Source organism: Jatropha curcas, unplaced genomic scaffold (assembly GCF_041381405.1).
Source record: "Jatropha curcas cultivar XTBG-Jc1 unplaced genomic scaffold, XTBG_Jcur_1.0 HiC_scaffold_1125_pilon, whole genome shotgun sequence".
In the NCBI taxonomy this organism is placed as follows: Eukaryota; Viridiplantae; Streptophyta; class Magnoliopsida; order Malpighiales; family Euphorbiaceae; genus Jatropha; species Jatropha curcas.
The window spans coordinates 7,896-20,850 of NW_028322606.1; positions in this window are offsets into that span (position 1 = coordinate 7,896).

Below are 12,955 nucleotides of genomic sequence, written 5' to 3' on the forward strand. Positions count from 1 at the left end.
AAGGAAACAAACTTCATAACCAACTCCGCCCAATGATGATTAAAACCAAGTTTCTCCATCATTTCACAAAGATAACCCACTTTATTTTATCATGTCTTGCTTATGTCAATCTTCAAGACAATCGTCCCCGTCTTCCCTATACGTTTTTTCTTCAGTAAATGAATACCCTCCTTGGCTACCGTTATATTGTTAGAAATTAGCCTACCAAGGATAAAAGCGCTATGAGAAGGGGAAAATATAGTAGATAAAATCACTTTTAAACGATGCGCTAGAGCCTTGGACATCACTTTGTACAAGACATTCCATAGCGATATAAGTTAGAGCTCTGCTATGGATTGAGAAATTTTCTTCTTTGGTATTAAAACAACGAATCTGATTTAAGCCTTGTCGGAAAATACCATAGTTCAAAAAATCCAAAAGAAGCTATGCTACATCACCAACCATAACATCCCAGAAAAACATTCACAAAAAATGGTTTCATTCCATCCGACCCAAGTGATTTGTTTGAGTGGATGGAAAATACTGCCTCTCTTATATCATCTAGAGTAGACATCTGTGAAAGAAGATTTGATTATGCTCATTAGTAACTTTACTCTCAACACAATTGAAAACAACTTGACCCTTAAAACCATCAGACATGAAAACTTTAAGAAATGTGCAACTATTAAGACCTCTAAACCCAATCCTCTCTTGCCAAATTCTGTCTTCATTTTGAATTTGTTATGATAAACTGCTCTCATACCACTTGTTATCGGAAACTCAACAACTTGCTATGATTAAATTATTTTCCAATAAATTCAACGTTGAGAAAATAAATTGTAACGCGGTCCGATAAATTGTCTACGTCCATGGATGACATTAAATCTTTCCCTGTATGAGAATAAAATAATACATACAAATATTATAATTTTTCCTTGAGGTATGCCCATTCAAAAATCCCACAATATTTATATACCCTTCATATAAACTCTAAAGAATTGCTATCAAAACCTGAGAGTAAACTCACTCTTAAGCCCAGTGTTTAAGCCAACCTTAATGAAGCACTTGCCCTTTAAATCCTAGAGTAAATTATCCGGAATCCAATGTTTAAGCCAAATCCACTAAAGCAACCACTCCCTAGAACCCCAGAGTAAAATACTCACAATTAATCATATTACCAATTAATTGCATCGAGAGCAAATACCATACTCTATAAACCTATTTTCCTTATCCAGCTGAAATCACATGCACACACAAAGAATGACCAAATGCCCATTATTTATAAACTTCCATAATAAGCTTTGCACCCAAGCAGAGCAATGGAGGAGTTTTGCTTGAAGAAAAAGTCACAAAATTCAAGGCCCTGATCAACAAATCTCCACTTGACTTGAATTTTTCCTTTCGTCGCGTTTCTCAAGACTCTTGAGCTTCTTGTGCTTGGTCCATTGTCAAAATATCCTTTCCAGTAAGCTCGTCCTATTTTACATCTATCATTTTCTCAGGCTTTCCTATCTCTTTACCTTTCAACACTTTTGTTAGACCTTGTTCAATAAGGAGATCCTTCACTCTTATTTGCCAAAGAATGAAACTAGTTTTCCTGTCAAACTTTTCCACTGAGATAAGTGATGAACCGCTTCCCATCCTATTGAATTTAATTTTTTCCACCAAGTTGTAAATACCCGTTGCCCTATCGAACCAACGACTTTGATATCACTTGTTATTAGAAACTGGGTAACTCACCACGATTAACTAATTGTCCAATAAATTCAATAAGATCAAATAAAAAATATTGATGAGAAAATGATAGTAGACATGAGATTTTAATGTGGTTCAACAAATTGCCTATATCCAAAAATAACATTAAGTCTTTCACTGTGTGAGAATAAAATAGCACATATAAATACGATAATTTTTCCTTGAATTATGCCCACTAAAAAATCTCACAATATTTGTCTAACGCTCATACAAAGGATTGCTATCAAACCCGAGAATAAACTCACTCTCTAGTGTTTAAGCCAATCCCACTGAAACACTCATCCTCTAGAACTCTAAAGTAAATTCGAAATTCAGTGTTTAAGTCAACCTCACTTAAGCAACCATGCTCTAGAAACCTAGAGTAAATACTAAATCCAATGGCCCACCCCACTGAAGCAACCACCCTCCAGAATCCTAGAGTGAATTATTCAGAATTCAATGTTTAAGGCAACCCCATTGAAGTATCTTATTCTTTTTAGTATATATATAAATGTAAATGAAATGAAATCGATCCGGAATGTAACTGTGTTTCAATTAGGTTCATGCATTATGAAACCATTTGCAATGAATGAATTAGCATAATTGTAAAACAAAAATTTATATTGTTATATGTACTTTTCCTATATATATATATATATATATATATATATATATATATGTGTGTGTTAAAATGGAAGGAGTTTTTGACCCTACTTCTAAGTAATGCTTTTGAAAATAAATTAGCTAATAAAAATATGAATTGAAATTATTTTATTTAATTCCCATGTAGTACATTTATTGAGTTCTTATATACAGTAAGTTCTTAATAAGCATATTGTGGAGTAAGGTGTGACAAAGTCAGTGGTGTTGAGTTTTTGTTGAGTTTTATGAACCATATGGAACCTATTTAGTTAAAAATATTGCATGTACCATGTTCGTATAATTAAACGTGTTACATGGCATTTCAAAACAAAAGCTCGATTTTCAAAATTGACGTTTGTAGCTTTTGTCGTTTGGGTTATCCTTCGTTGAGATAGAGTTTGAGCATTTGAATGAACCACATTAGAAGCAATTTGTCTCGCTTGATTCCAAATTATTGTGATTTTTTCAAATAGTCCATGCTACTGAAATCACAATTGCAAAGTATTCTAAATTACATGCTTGCAATATTCATTCAAACCACTAAAGTATAGACAAAGCATGTCATCGAGCGCCAATAACTAACACCCAACATCTATTAGCAAAAGGAAAAGTCACCTAGTGTATGAAAAGACGATTTCGATAACTTCATGACAAACTCTCTAACTAAATTCTTTCATCTTGGGTGGGACATGAAGGCTGTATAACTGAAAACTGAAGAACTTGCTACTATTATAATTGTTAGGAGAGGAATCTCACATTGAATAATGAGAAAATAACAAAAAGAACTCAAAGAAGCTAATGATTCTATATTTTGTGCAAGTGGGTTTCAACTCTCATTAAAGTATATGTATATGTACACACACACACACACGAAAGACAGAGTTTGTTATCTCTCTACCATAGTTGCACGAAACATAGGTATTGACTAGTTTAATTAAAAGGCTATATCATAATTAGTTTGTAATGAAAAGTTCTTCATTAAATTGTAATATATACAATGATAATAGTAAAGGCTATACCACAGTTAAAATTACCAAAATAGTTGGCTTATAATGAGCTTGGATCATTCCCTTTCAATATTCATTTTATCTTGATCATTATTATTAAATTTTTCATTTTTCATTTTTCATTTTCAGTGCACATGGCATTTACTTTTCAACCTTTCCTTCAACCAATTATATATATTTTAATTTTTTTCCCTCTAATATTAAAGTGAGAGTTTCAAGAGGAAAAAAAAATTTTAAATTTTAAAATGTTTAAACGTTCAGAACATGTAAATTGCTAAACTTTACTATTGATTTTAAAATTTTAACACCTTTCTTAATTTGTCATGTAATGTGGTGTCAAATGTTAATCTTGTAAAACTAATACATCATATATTAATTATAAAATAATGTATTTCCTATCAATAAGTTAATAAAATCGATTTAATATATTATATACAATGTAAATTATTAGATTCTAATTCCTCCCCCTTTCTATTTAGATAGAGAAAACTGAATTTTCACAAAGATTAAGGAGGTGATTTAACTGTAATTTTCCCCTTTTCTTTCCTAATTTACCCATAAAATACCAATAACTCCTGTCTAAATTTCTATGCAAGCCCACTCATGCATAAGGGATAAGGAGAAGAGAAATGCACTAAATTTTTAAAACAAAAAGAGTTCCATAAAACAACCTCATATAAATTAAGAAGAGCTCAACATTGTCCCTGCAAACGAAGAAGATGTGCCTATATATACCAATGTGTTCTTAGATATAAACTTTTTGCCCACTGCAGAATAATTGACTTCTATAAACAATCCAATTATATAACCCTCCAACAATTTTCCAAAAACAACAAGAAAGGGAAACTAAAGAAAAATACTACTTAAAAAGTTAAAAATATTCTTCGTAAAATATTGTTTGCTAACATTGAAAAGGGAGTGCCAAATGCATGCAGTATTAAACAAGTTGCAGACAATTTTTCTATTTCTATGAAGTTAGTTTCTCTATTGTTTATTTTTATCGTTTCAACTAGTTGTATGCATGTTGAGTGGATCGTGCTCATTTACGCAGCAATTTGACTTTAAAAATTAAAAACGTTAACCCTAGTGCACAAGTGTATCAAATATTCTTGTAATGTTTACGACGATTGTAACACCCCTTCCCGGTCCACCCGTAAACCCGAATAAACCGAGTCGAGACGTTACAAACTGGTTGACTGTATGGCCTGTCATGCTTAAATCATAATGTATGTTGAATATACTAGCATGCTGATACTGTTAACAAAAATAATGTAATTAATATTTACAAAACATGATACTAGTGTTAAAATGAAATGGGCCCAACTGTGTGCCCTGTACATGCCATGAAAAGGATAAACAAAAATACACATCCGTACGAGTAGCTACCCTGAAGACTGAGTCTTCTACAGATGAACTGCAGCAGTTGTAAGCCGACTCTCTACGGTCCAAACTCAAAACCTGCGAGTTAAACAGGTAACTCGCTGAGCAATAAAGCTCAGTGGATATCTCAACAGATAAAGAAACAATTAAACACATACATGTATAGAAAGAACCATGTAAATATATATGGCACACATAAACACACACATCATGGTACTTTCATGATACCTTGATTATCTCTTGTACTGTTTATAATACTGTATAATTCATGAAATGTTATGTCAAGATATCTGTATGGCTCCATAAGGTTATAGTGAAACCGAAGTGATAAGAAAACTGTATGAAACTGGATGAATACTGTATGCTTGGCTGCTATGGCCCATATATAATCATATCCACTCAACGGCCTGTAGCCGGAGTACCAAACTGTATGAGGTGCAGATCTGCTATCCTATGTCGCGACATAGCCTTATCTACATAGTTTCTACCTAACCTCAATGGAGCGTAATGTTGGTATGTCAATAATATAACACAACATCACATTAATAGTTCATAACTTCATAATTCATAATGTATATTTGATTTCACATCATTTGCATGCTTGAATGTTGTTTTGATACATGTTCTAATGTTGTATTTGATGTTAAATGATTGGAGGCATATAAGTGAAGCAAAGGAATACAATTGCATTGAAAAAGAAGTCCAAAAATGCATGAAAACATAAGTCGCGAGCGCGCCTTGCAAGGTCGCGAGCGCGTAATGCACTAGATGAGAGACAGTGAGTTATCAGGCACAAGTCGCGACCGCGTACTTGAAAGTCGCGAGCGCGAGAAGTGCCAAATGAGAGACAGTAAGTTCTCAGGCTAAATTCGCGAGCTCGCGATGAAGGTCGCGAGCGTTTACAGGCCAAGGGCCGAGTACGCGAGCGCGAGATGTGCCAAATGAAAGTCAGAGAGTTTGCGAGCACAAGTCGCGAGCGCGTACTTGAAAGTCGCGAGCGCGAGATGTGCTAAATAAGAGTTAGAGAGTTTCAGGTAAAAGTCGCGAGCGCGCATGTGAAAATCGCGAGCGCGAGAAGGCAACGCGAGCATTCGCGCGCGCGCTTCCAGCCTGCACTGTCTGTACTCTTTTGGTCATATCTCTCAATATACAACTCCAATTTGGATGATTCAAAAACCCATGTAAAGCTAACACATAGAGGAACAAATAACTCTTGTATGACACTTCCTAATTCCATCACTAAATGGGGTCAAAATCAAGATGAAGTTACTGGTAAAATTTCCAGCAAAACCTGTTTCAACATAAACTCAATATTCACTTCATTTATTCAATACCTCCCCTGTTTTCCCCTGTTTTCTCACCATTACCAGTCCTCCCACTCAACATGAAGCAAGATTTGTCTCAATAGCAACACACCACACAATTCTCATGCAAAGAAAATGAAAAATAACAAGAGATATCAAACCTTTACTCCAAAAGCTTGAGCTCCTCTTTAGCTTCTTTTTTCTACACTCTTAGAACTCCCTTCACCTATAAATAAGAATTCTTATGAATTCTAAAATAATAGCACCAAATGATTCAATTATGAACTTCAAGAAGGTTTACTTACTTGGATAGAAGAAAAATTGAAGTTAAGGCTTGACTACCATTAAAATTGAAAGTAAGGTGGAAGAGGAAAGGAAGAAAAATGAAGAAGATGAAGATAAACATGAAAATGGGAAAGTGAAATGGGTATGCACGGGTAGGCCATCAAAAATCAAGGGATTTGTGTGTAAAAGTTCTAAATGGTACCTCAATTGTAAACAGGCTACAACTTAATACCCAAGCTCAATCTTTTAATGCAAATCACTCCTCACCCATGTGCTTGATCTTTTTCTCTCACTCAAATAAGTCCACTTATAATCTCATTCTACCCCAACCGGGTTTGGTTCAACTCGACTCAACTCGACTACTCAACACTATGCTAAGACTCGACTCGGAGTAGGATGTCACAATTCTCCCCTCCTAATTAAAAACTTCGTCCCGAAGTTTACCTGTTGTAAACAACTGCGGATACTGTTGTCGCATGGTGTCTTCAAATTCCCAAGATACTTCTTCTGTCTTATGATTCCTCCAAAGAACTTTTACCAATGCTATCTTCTTGTTCCGCAATTCCTTAGTTTCTCTGGCTAAGATCTGAATTGGTTCTTCTTCATAAGTGAGATCCGGCTGAATTTCAATCTCTTCTGCTGATAACACGTGTGATGGGTCTAATCTGTATCTCCTTAACATTGATACGTGAAAGACATTATGAATTCAATCTAAGGTTGAAGGTAACGCTAGGCGATAGGCTAATGGTCCTACGCGTTCAACAATCTCGTATGGACCTATGAACCTAGGGCTAAGCTTACCCTTTCGTCCAAACCTTAGGATCTTTTTCCATGGTGAAACTTTCAGAAATACCTTATCACCCACCGAGTACTCAATATCCTTTCTCTTTAAATCAGCATAAGACTTCTGTCGATCACTTGCTTCTTTCAGCCGTTTTCTGATGATTTCCACTTTCTCTTCTGTTTCTCTAACCAAATCTGGACCCAAAATCTTCTTTTCACTCAGTTCTGTCCAAACACACAGGGGTCCTGCATGGTCTACCATAAAATGCTTCATATGGTGCCATCTTGATGCTTGATTGGTAGCTGTTGTTGTAGGCAAACTCCATGAGAGGTACATATCTGTCCCAACTGCCTTCAAATTCTATAACACATGATCTCATCATGTCTTCTAGAATTTGAATGACTCTCTCTGATTGGCCATCTGTTTGAGGATGAAATGCAGTACTGAAATGCAATCTCGTCCCTAATGCTTCCTGCAGTTTACCCCAAAACTTCGATGTAAACCTTGGATCACGATCAGATATAATGGATGATGGAACTCCATGTAGTCGAACTATTTTGCTCACATAAATGTCCGCTAACTTGTCCAGAGAATAGTCCATCCGAACTGGTAAAAAGTGTGCGGGCTTAGTTAATCTGTCCACGATCACCCATACTGCATCATGCTTCCGCTGCGTCTGAGGTAATCCAGTAACAAAATCCATCGTGATCTGATCCCACTTCCATGTTGGCACTGTTATTGGATGAAGTAACCCAGCTGGCAGTTGATGTTCTGCTTTTACTTGTTGACATGTTAAACATCTTGTTACAACATGTCCGATATCTTTCTTCATGCCCGGCCACCAATAGCCTTTCTTCAAATCTTGATACATCTTGGTACTACCTGGATGCATTGTATATGGACTGTTATGAGCTTCATGCAGAATCTTTTGTCTAAGCTCCCCTATCTGTGGTACAATAACTCTGTCTTCATAGAATAAGACTCTACTGTTATCCAATCTGAATTTCCCACCATGATCTTCCTGTACTTGTTTTACCCATAGTGCTGTTTGTGCATCTTTCTTCTGTGCCTCTGCAACTTCCTGAACCCAAGATGGCTGTACTTGCATCTGTGCTAGAATAACTCCCTGCTGTTGCAACTCCATACTAATTCTCATTGCTTTCAAAGCAAATAATGATTTCCGGCTAAGGGCATCAGCTACCACATTAGCTTTGCCCAGATGGTAATTAATACATAATCATAATTAGCCAAAATCTGTATCCACTTCCGTTGTCTTGAATTCAAGTCCTTCTGTGTCGGTAAATACTTTAAACTCTGATGATCTGTGTAAACGTAACACTTTTCACCGTACAGATAATGCCGCCATACTTTGAATCCTAGAACAATGGCTGCCAACTCTAGATCATGGGTTGGATAATTCAATTCATGTGGCTTCAACTGTCTGGAGACATAAGCTACCACTTTTCTGTCTTGCATGAGTACACATCCTAACCCAATATGAGAGGCATCACTGTAAATCTCAAAGTCTTTACCTGACACTGGCTGAGTCAACACTGGTGCTTCAGTCAACTTTTTCTTCAAAGTGTCAAAACTCTGCTGACATCTATCATCCCATTGGAATACAACTGCTTTCTTCAATAATCTTGTTAAAGGTGATGCAATGATGGAGAATCCTTTTACGAACCTTCTGTAATAGCCGGCTAAACCCAGAAAACTTCGAACTTCTGTGACATTTCTGGGTGGTCTCCAATCAACAATAGCTTCAATCTTATGAGGATCCACTCTGATACCCTCCGATGACACCACATGTCCTAAGAAAGAAACTTCTTCCAGCCAAAACTCACACTTACTGAGCTTGGCATACAGCTGTTTAGCCCTCAGTGTCTGAAGTACAATCTGCAAATGTTTATCATGTTCGACCTTATCTTTGGAGTAGACCAAATGTCATCTATAAACACCACCACAAACTAATCCAGATATGAATGAAACACACGGTTCATGAGATCCATGAAAACCGCTGGTGCATTTGTGAGACCGAATGGCATGACTAAAAATTCATAGTGACCATATCGGGTCCTGAATGCAGTCTTAGCGATATCTTCTTCCTTTATCCGCAACTGATGGTATCCCGACCTAAGGTCGATCTTAGAAAACATACCTGCACCTTTTAACTGATCAAACGAATCATCGATTCGAGGCAATGGATACTTATTCTTGATTGTCAGTTTGTTCAGCTGTCTGCAGTCAATGCACAGTCTGAATGATCCATCTTTCTTCTTTACAAATAATACCGGTGCTCCCCAAGGTGATACACTGGGTCTGATAAAGCCTTTATCCAATAACTCCTATAGCTGAATCTTTAACTCTTTTAACTCTGCTGGTGCCATTCTGTAAGGTGCAATTGATACTGGTGCTGCTCCAGGATAGACATCTATAGTAAACTCCACTTCCCTCCTTGGTGGTAACCCTGGTAACTGTTCTGGAAATACATCTGGATAATCACACACTGTTGGTATATCTTGCACTTCTGACTGTTCTTTCTCTGCTTGTAATGCACATACCAAGTATGCTTCACAACCCTTCTGAATTAATCTCTTTGCTGTCATGGCTGATATCACATTACCCAGAAACTCTCGCCGCTTCCCGACTACTGTAATCTCTTCCCTGCTGTTGTATATAATGTCACCCTTTTCTTTGCACAATCAACTATAGCCTGATGTCTGGATAGCCAATCCATACCCAGAATAACATCAAATTCTCTAAATGGCAACTCCATAAGATCTCCTGGAAACTCTTTGCCATGAATAACAATTGGACATCCTTCGACCACTGTATGAGTTTTTACTACATCTCCTAATGGATTAGTAACTACCATACCCTGACTCACATATGCAACTTCTATCCCTTTAACCCAAGGTTTAGGTACACTAATGTATGAATGAGATGAGCCAGGATCAATTAAAGCATAAACTGTATGATCACATAAGGAAAACTCACCAACTATTACATCTGGAGCTTCCTCATCTTCTCTGGTTCGCATAGCATAAACCCTGGCTGGACCTCTTGTATCAGGTCTGTCCACAGTCTCTGACTGCTGTCTCTGCCCTCCGGAGCTCTCACCTCTACCTCTGCCTGCTATGAACTGTATAGGAACTTTTGCCCTCTTCGGACAATCCTTCTTCTGATGGTCTGATGCTCCGCATATCCAACATTTACCAGTCACCAACCAACAATCTCCACCATGCCGTCTGCCACAATGCTCACAAGGTGGAAAAGTATAACCGGCTGACTCTGCACCTCTACTGGTGCCTCTACCAATTCCTCTGCCTGAACCTCGACTACCACCAGCAGAACTAGCCACAACTGATACCGCTGGCACGTTAGCACCCCTAGCTGCGCCTTGGCTAAAGGAAGGTCTAGCACTAGCTGAACTACTAGCACCTCTGAATCTCTTGCTTTCTGACTGATAGGTACTGGGTGCACTCTGAGTTTGGTCTCTCCTCTGTTGAGACCACTGGCGTCTGGTACGCTGACTGGCCTGAATTCGCTCTATCTCCTGAGCTGCCTCTACCAAAGCTGAAAACTCTCTGAATCTGGAAGCTACCACTCCCATCTGAATCTCATCATTCAAGCCTTCTTGAAACTTTTTTACACCTCTCGGCTTTTGTAGCCACTATCCCCTTACCATACCTGTTGAGTCTGGTAAACTCTCGCTCATATTCGGCAACTGACATTTTGTTCTGTCTCAGGTATAATAATTCTTTCCTTCTTGCATCTAAGTAAGCCTCTGTGATGAACTTTTTCTTGAATTCATCCAAGAAGAATTGCCATGTACGCTGTTCTGCTGATACCCGCTGCTGAACAGTAGTCCACCAGGTATATGCCTCATCTATGAGCATGATGTGGCACAAACCAACTTGTCCTCTGGTGTACATTGTAATTGTTCCAGAACTCTCGATGTCCCATCTAACCAATACTCAGCTCTTTCTGGACTATCATCCTTGTTAGCACTGAATTCTTTCGCCCCATATTTCCGAAGCTTCTCTAGTGGGGGCTTTCTTTCCCTTTCTACTACTATTGGTGCTTGAGGCATCACCCCTGCAATCTGTCGAAAAGTATCTGCAAGTTGCTTTAACAACACCTCTTGACCTGGTGCTACTGGAGCCTCACCCTCCACTGCTCTGGAGGCGTGTGACTCGTTCTCACCTTCTTGTGACATCCTCCTAAAAGAACACAACTGCTTAGTTCATCAGGGTAGACATAGCATGTACACTATACTGACTTATGCATGCAAGCCCGAGGAAACTAAACCTAGGGCTCTGATACCAAAATTTGTAACACCCCTTCCCGGTCCACCCGTAAACCCGAATAAACCGAGTCGAGACGTTACAAACTGGTTGACTGTATGGCCTGTCATGCTTAAATCATAATGTATGTTGAATATACTAGCATGCTGATACTGTTTACAAAAAATAATGTAATTAATATTTACAAAACATGATACTAGTGTTAAAATGAAATGGGCCCAACTGTGTGCCCTGTACATGCCATGAAAAGGATAAACAAAAATACACATCCGTACGAGTAGCTACCCTGAAGACTGAGTCTTCTACAGATGAACTGCAGCAGTTGTAAGCCGACTCTCTACGGTCCAAACTCAAAACCTGCGAGTTAAACAGGTAACTCGCTGAGCAATAAAGCTCAGTGGATATCTCAACAGATAAAGAAACAATTAAACACATACATGTATAGAAAGAACCATGTAAACATATATGGCACACATAAGCACACACATCATGGTACTTTCATGATACCTTGATTATCTCTTGTACTATTTATAATACTGTATAATTCATGAAATGTTATGTCAAGATAGCTGTATGGCTCCATAAGGTTATAGTGAAACCGAAGTGATAAGAAAAACTGTATGAAACTGGATGAATACTGTATGCTTGGCTGCTATGGCCCATATATAATCATATCCACTCAACGGCCTGTAGCCGGAGTACCAAACTGTATGAGGTGCAGATCTGCTATCCTATGTCGCGACATAGCCTTATCTACATAGTTTCTACCTAACCTCAATGAGCGTAATGTGGTATGTCAATAATATAACACAACATCACATTATAGTTCATAACTTCATAATTCATAATGTATATTTGATTTCACATCATTTGCATGCTTGAATGTTGTTTTGATACATGTTCTAATGTTGTATTTGATGTTAAAATGATTGGAGGCATATAAGTGAAGCAAAAGAATACAATTGCATTGAAAAAAAAGTCCAAAAATGCATGAAAACATAAGTCGCGAGCGCGCCTTGCAAGGTCGCGAGCGCGTAATGCACTAGATGAGAGACAATGAGTTATCGGGCACAAGTCGCGACCGCGTACTTGAAAGTCGCGAGCGCGAGAAGTGCCAAATGAGAGACATTAAGTTCTCAGGCTAAATTCCGCGAGCGCGGCGATGAAGGTCGCGAGCGTTTACAGGCCAGGGCCGAGTACCGAGCGCGCACTTTAAAGTCGCGAGCGCGAGATGTTGCCAATGAAAGTCAGAGAGTTTGCGAGCACAAGTCGCGAGCGCATACTTGAAAAGTCGCGAGCGCGAGATGTGCTAAATAAGAGTCAGAGAGTTTCAGGTGAAAGTCGCGAGCGCGCATGTGAAAATCGCGAGCGCGAGAAGGCAACGCGAGCATTCGCGCGCGCGCTTCCAGCCTGCACTGTCTGTACTCTTTTGGTCATATCTCTCAATATACAACTCCAATTTGGATGATTCAAAAACCCATGTAAGCTAACACATAGAGGAACAAATAACTCTTCTATGACATTTCCTAATTC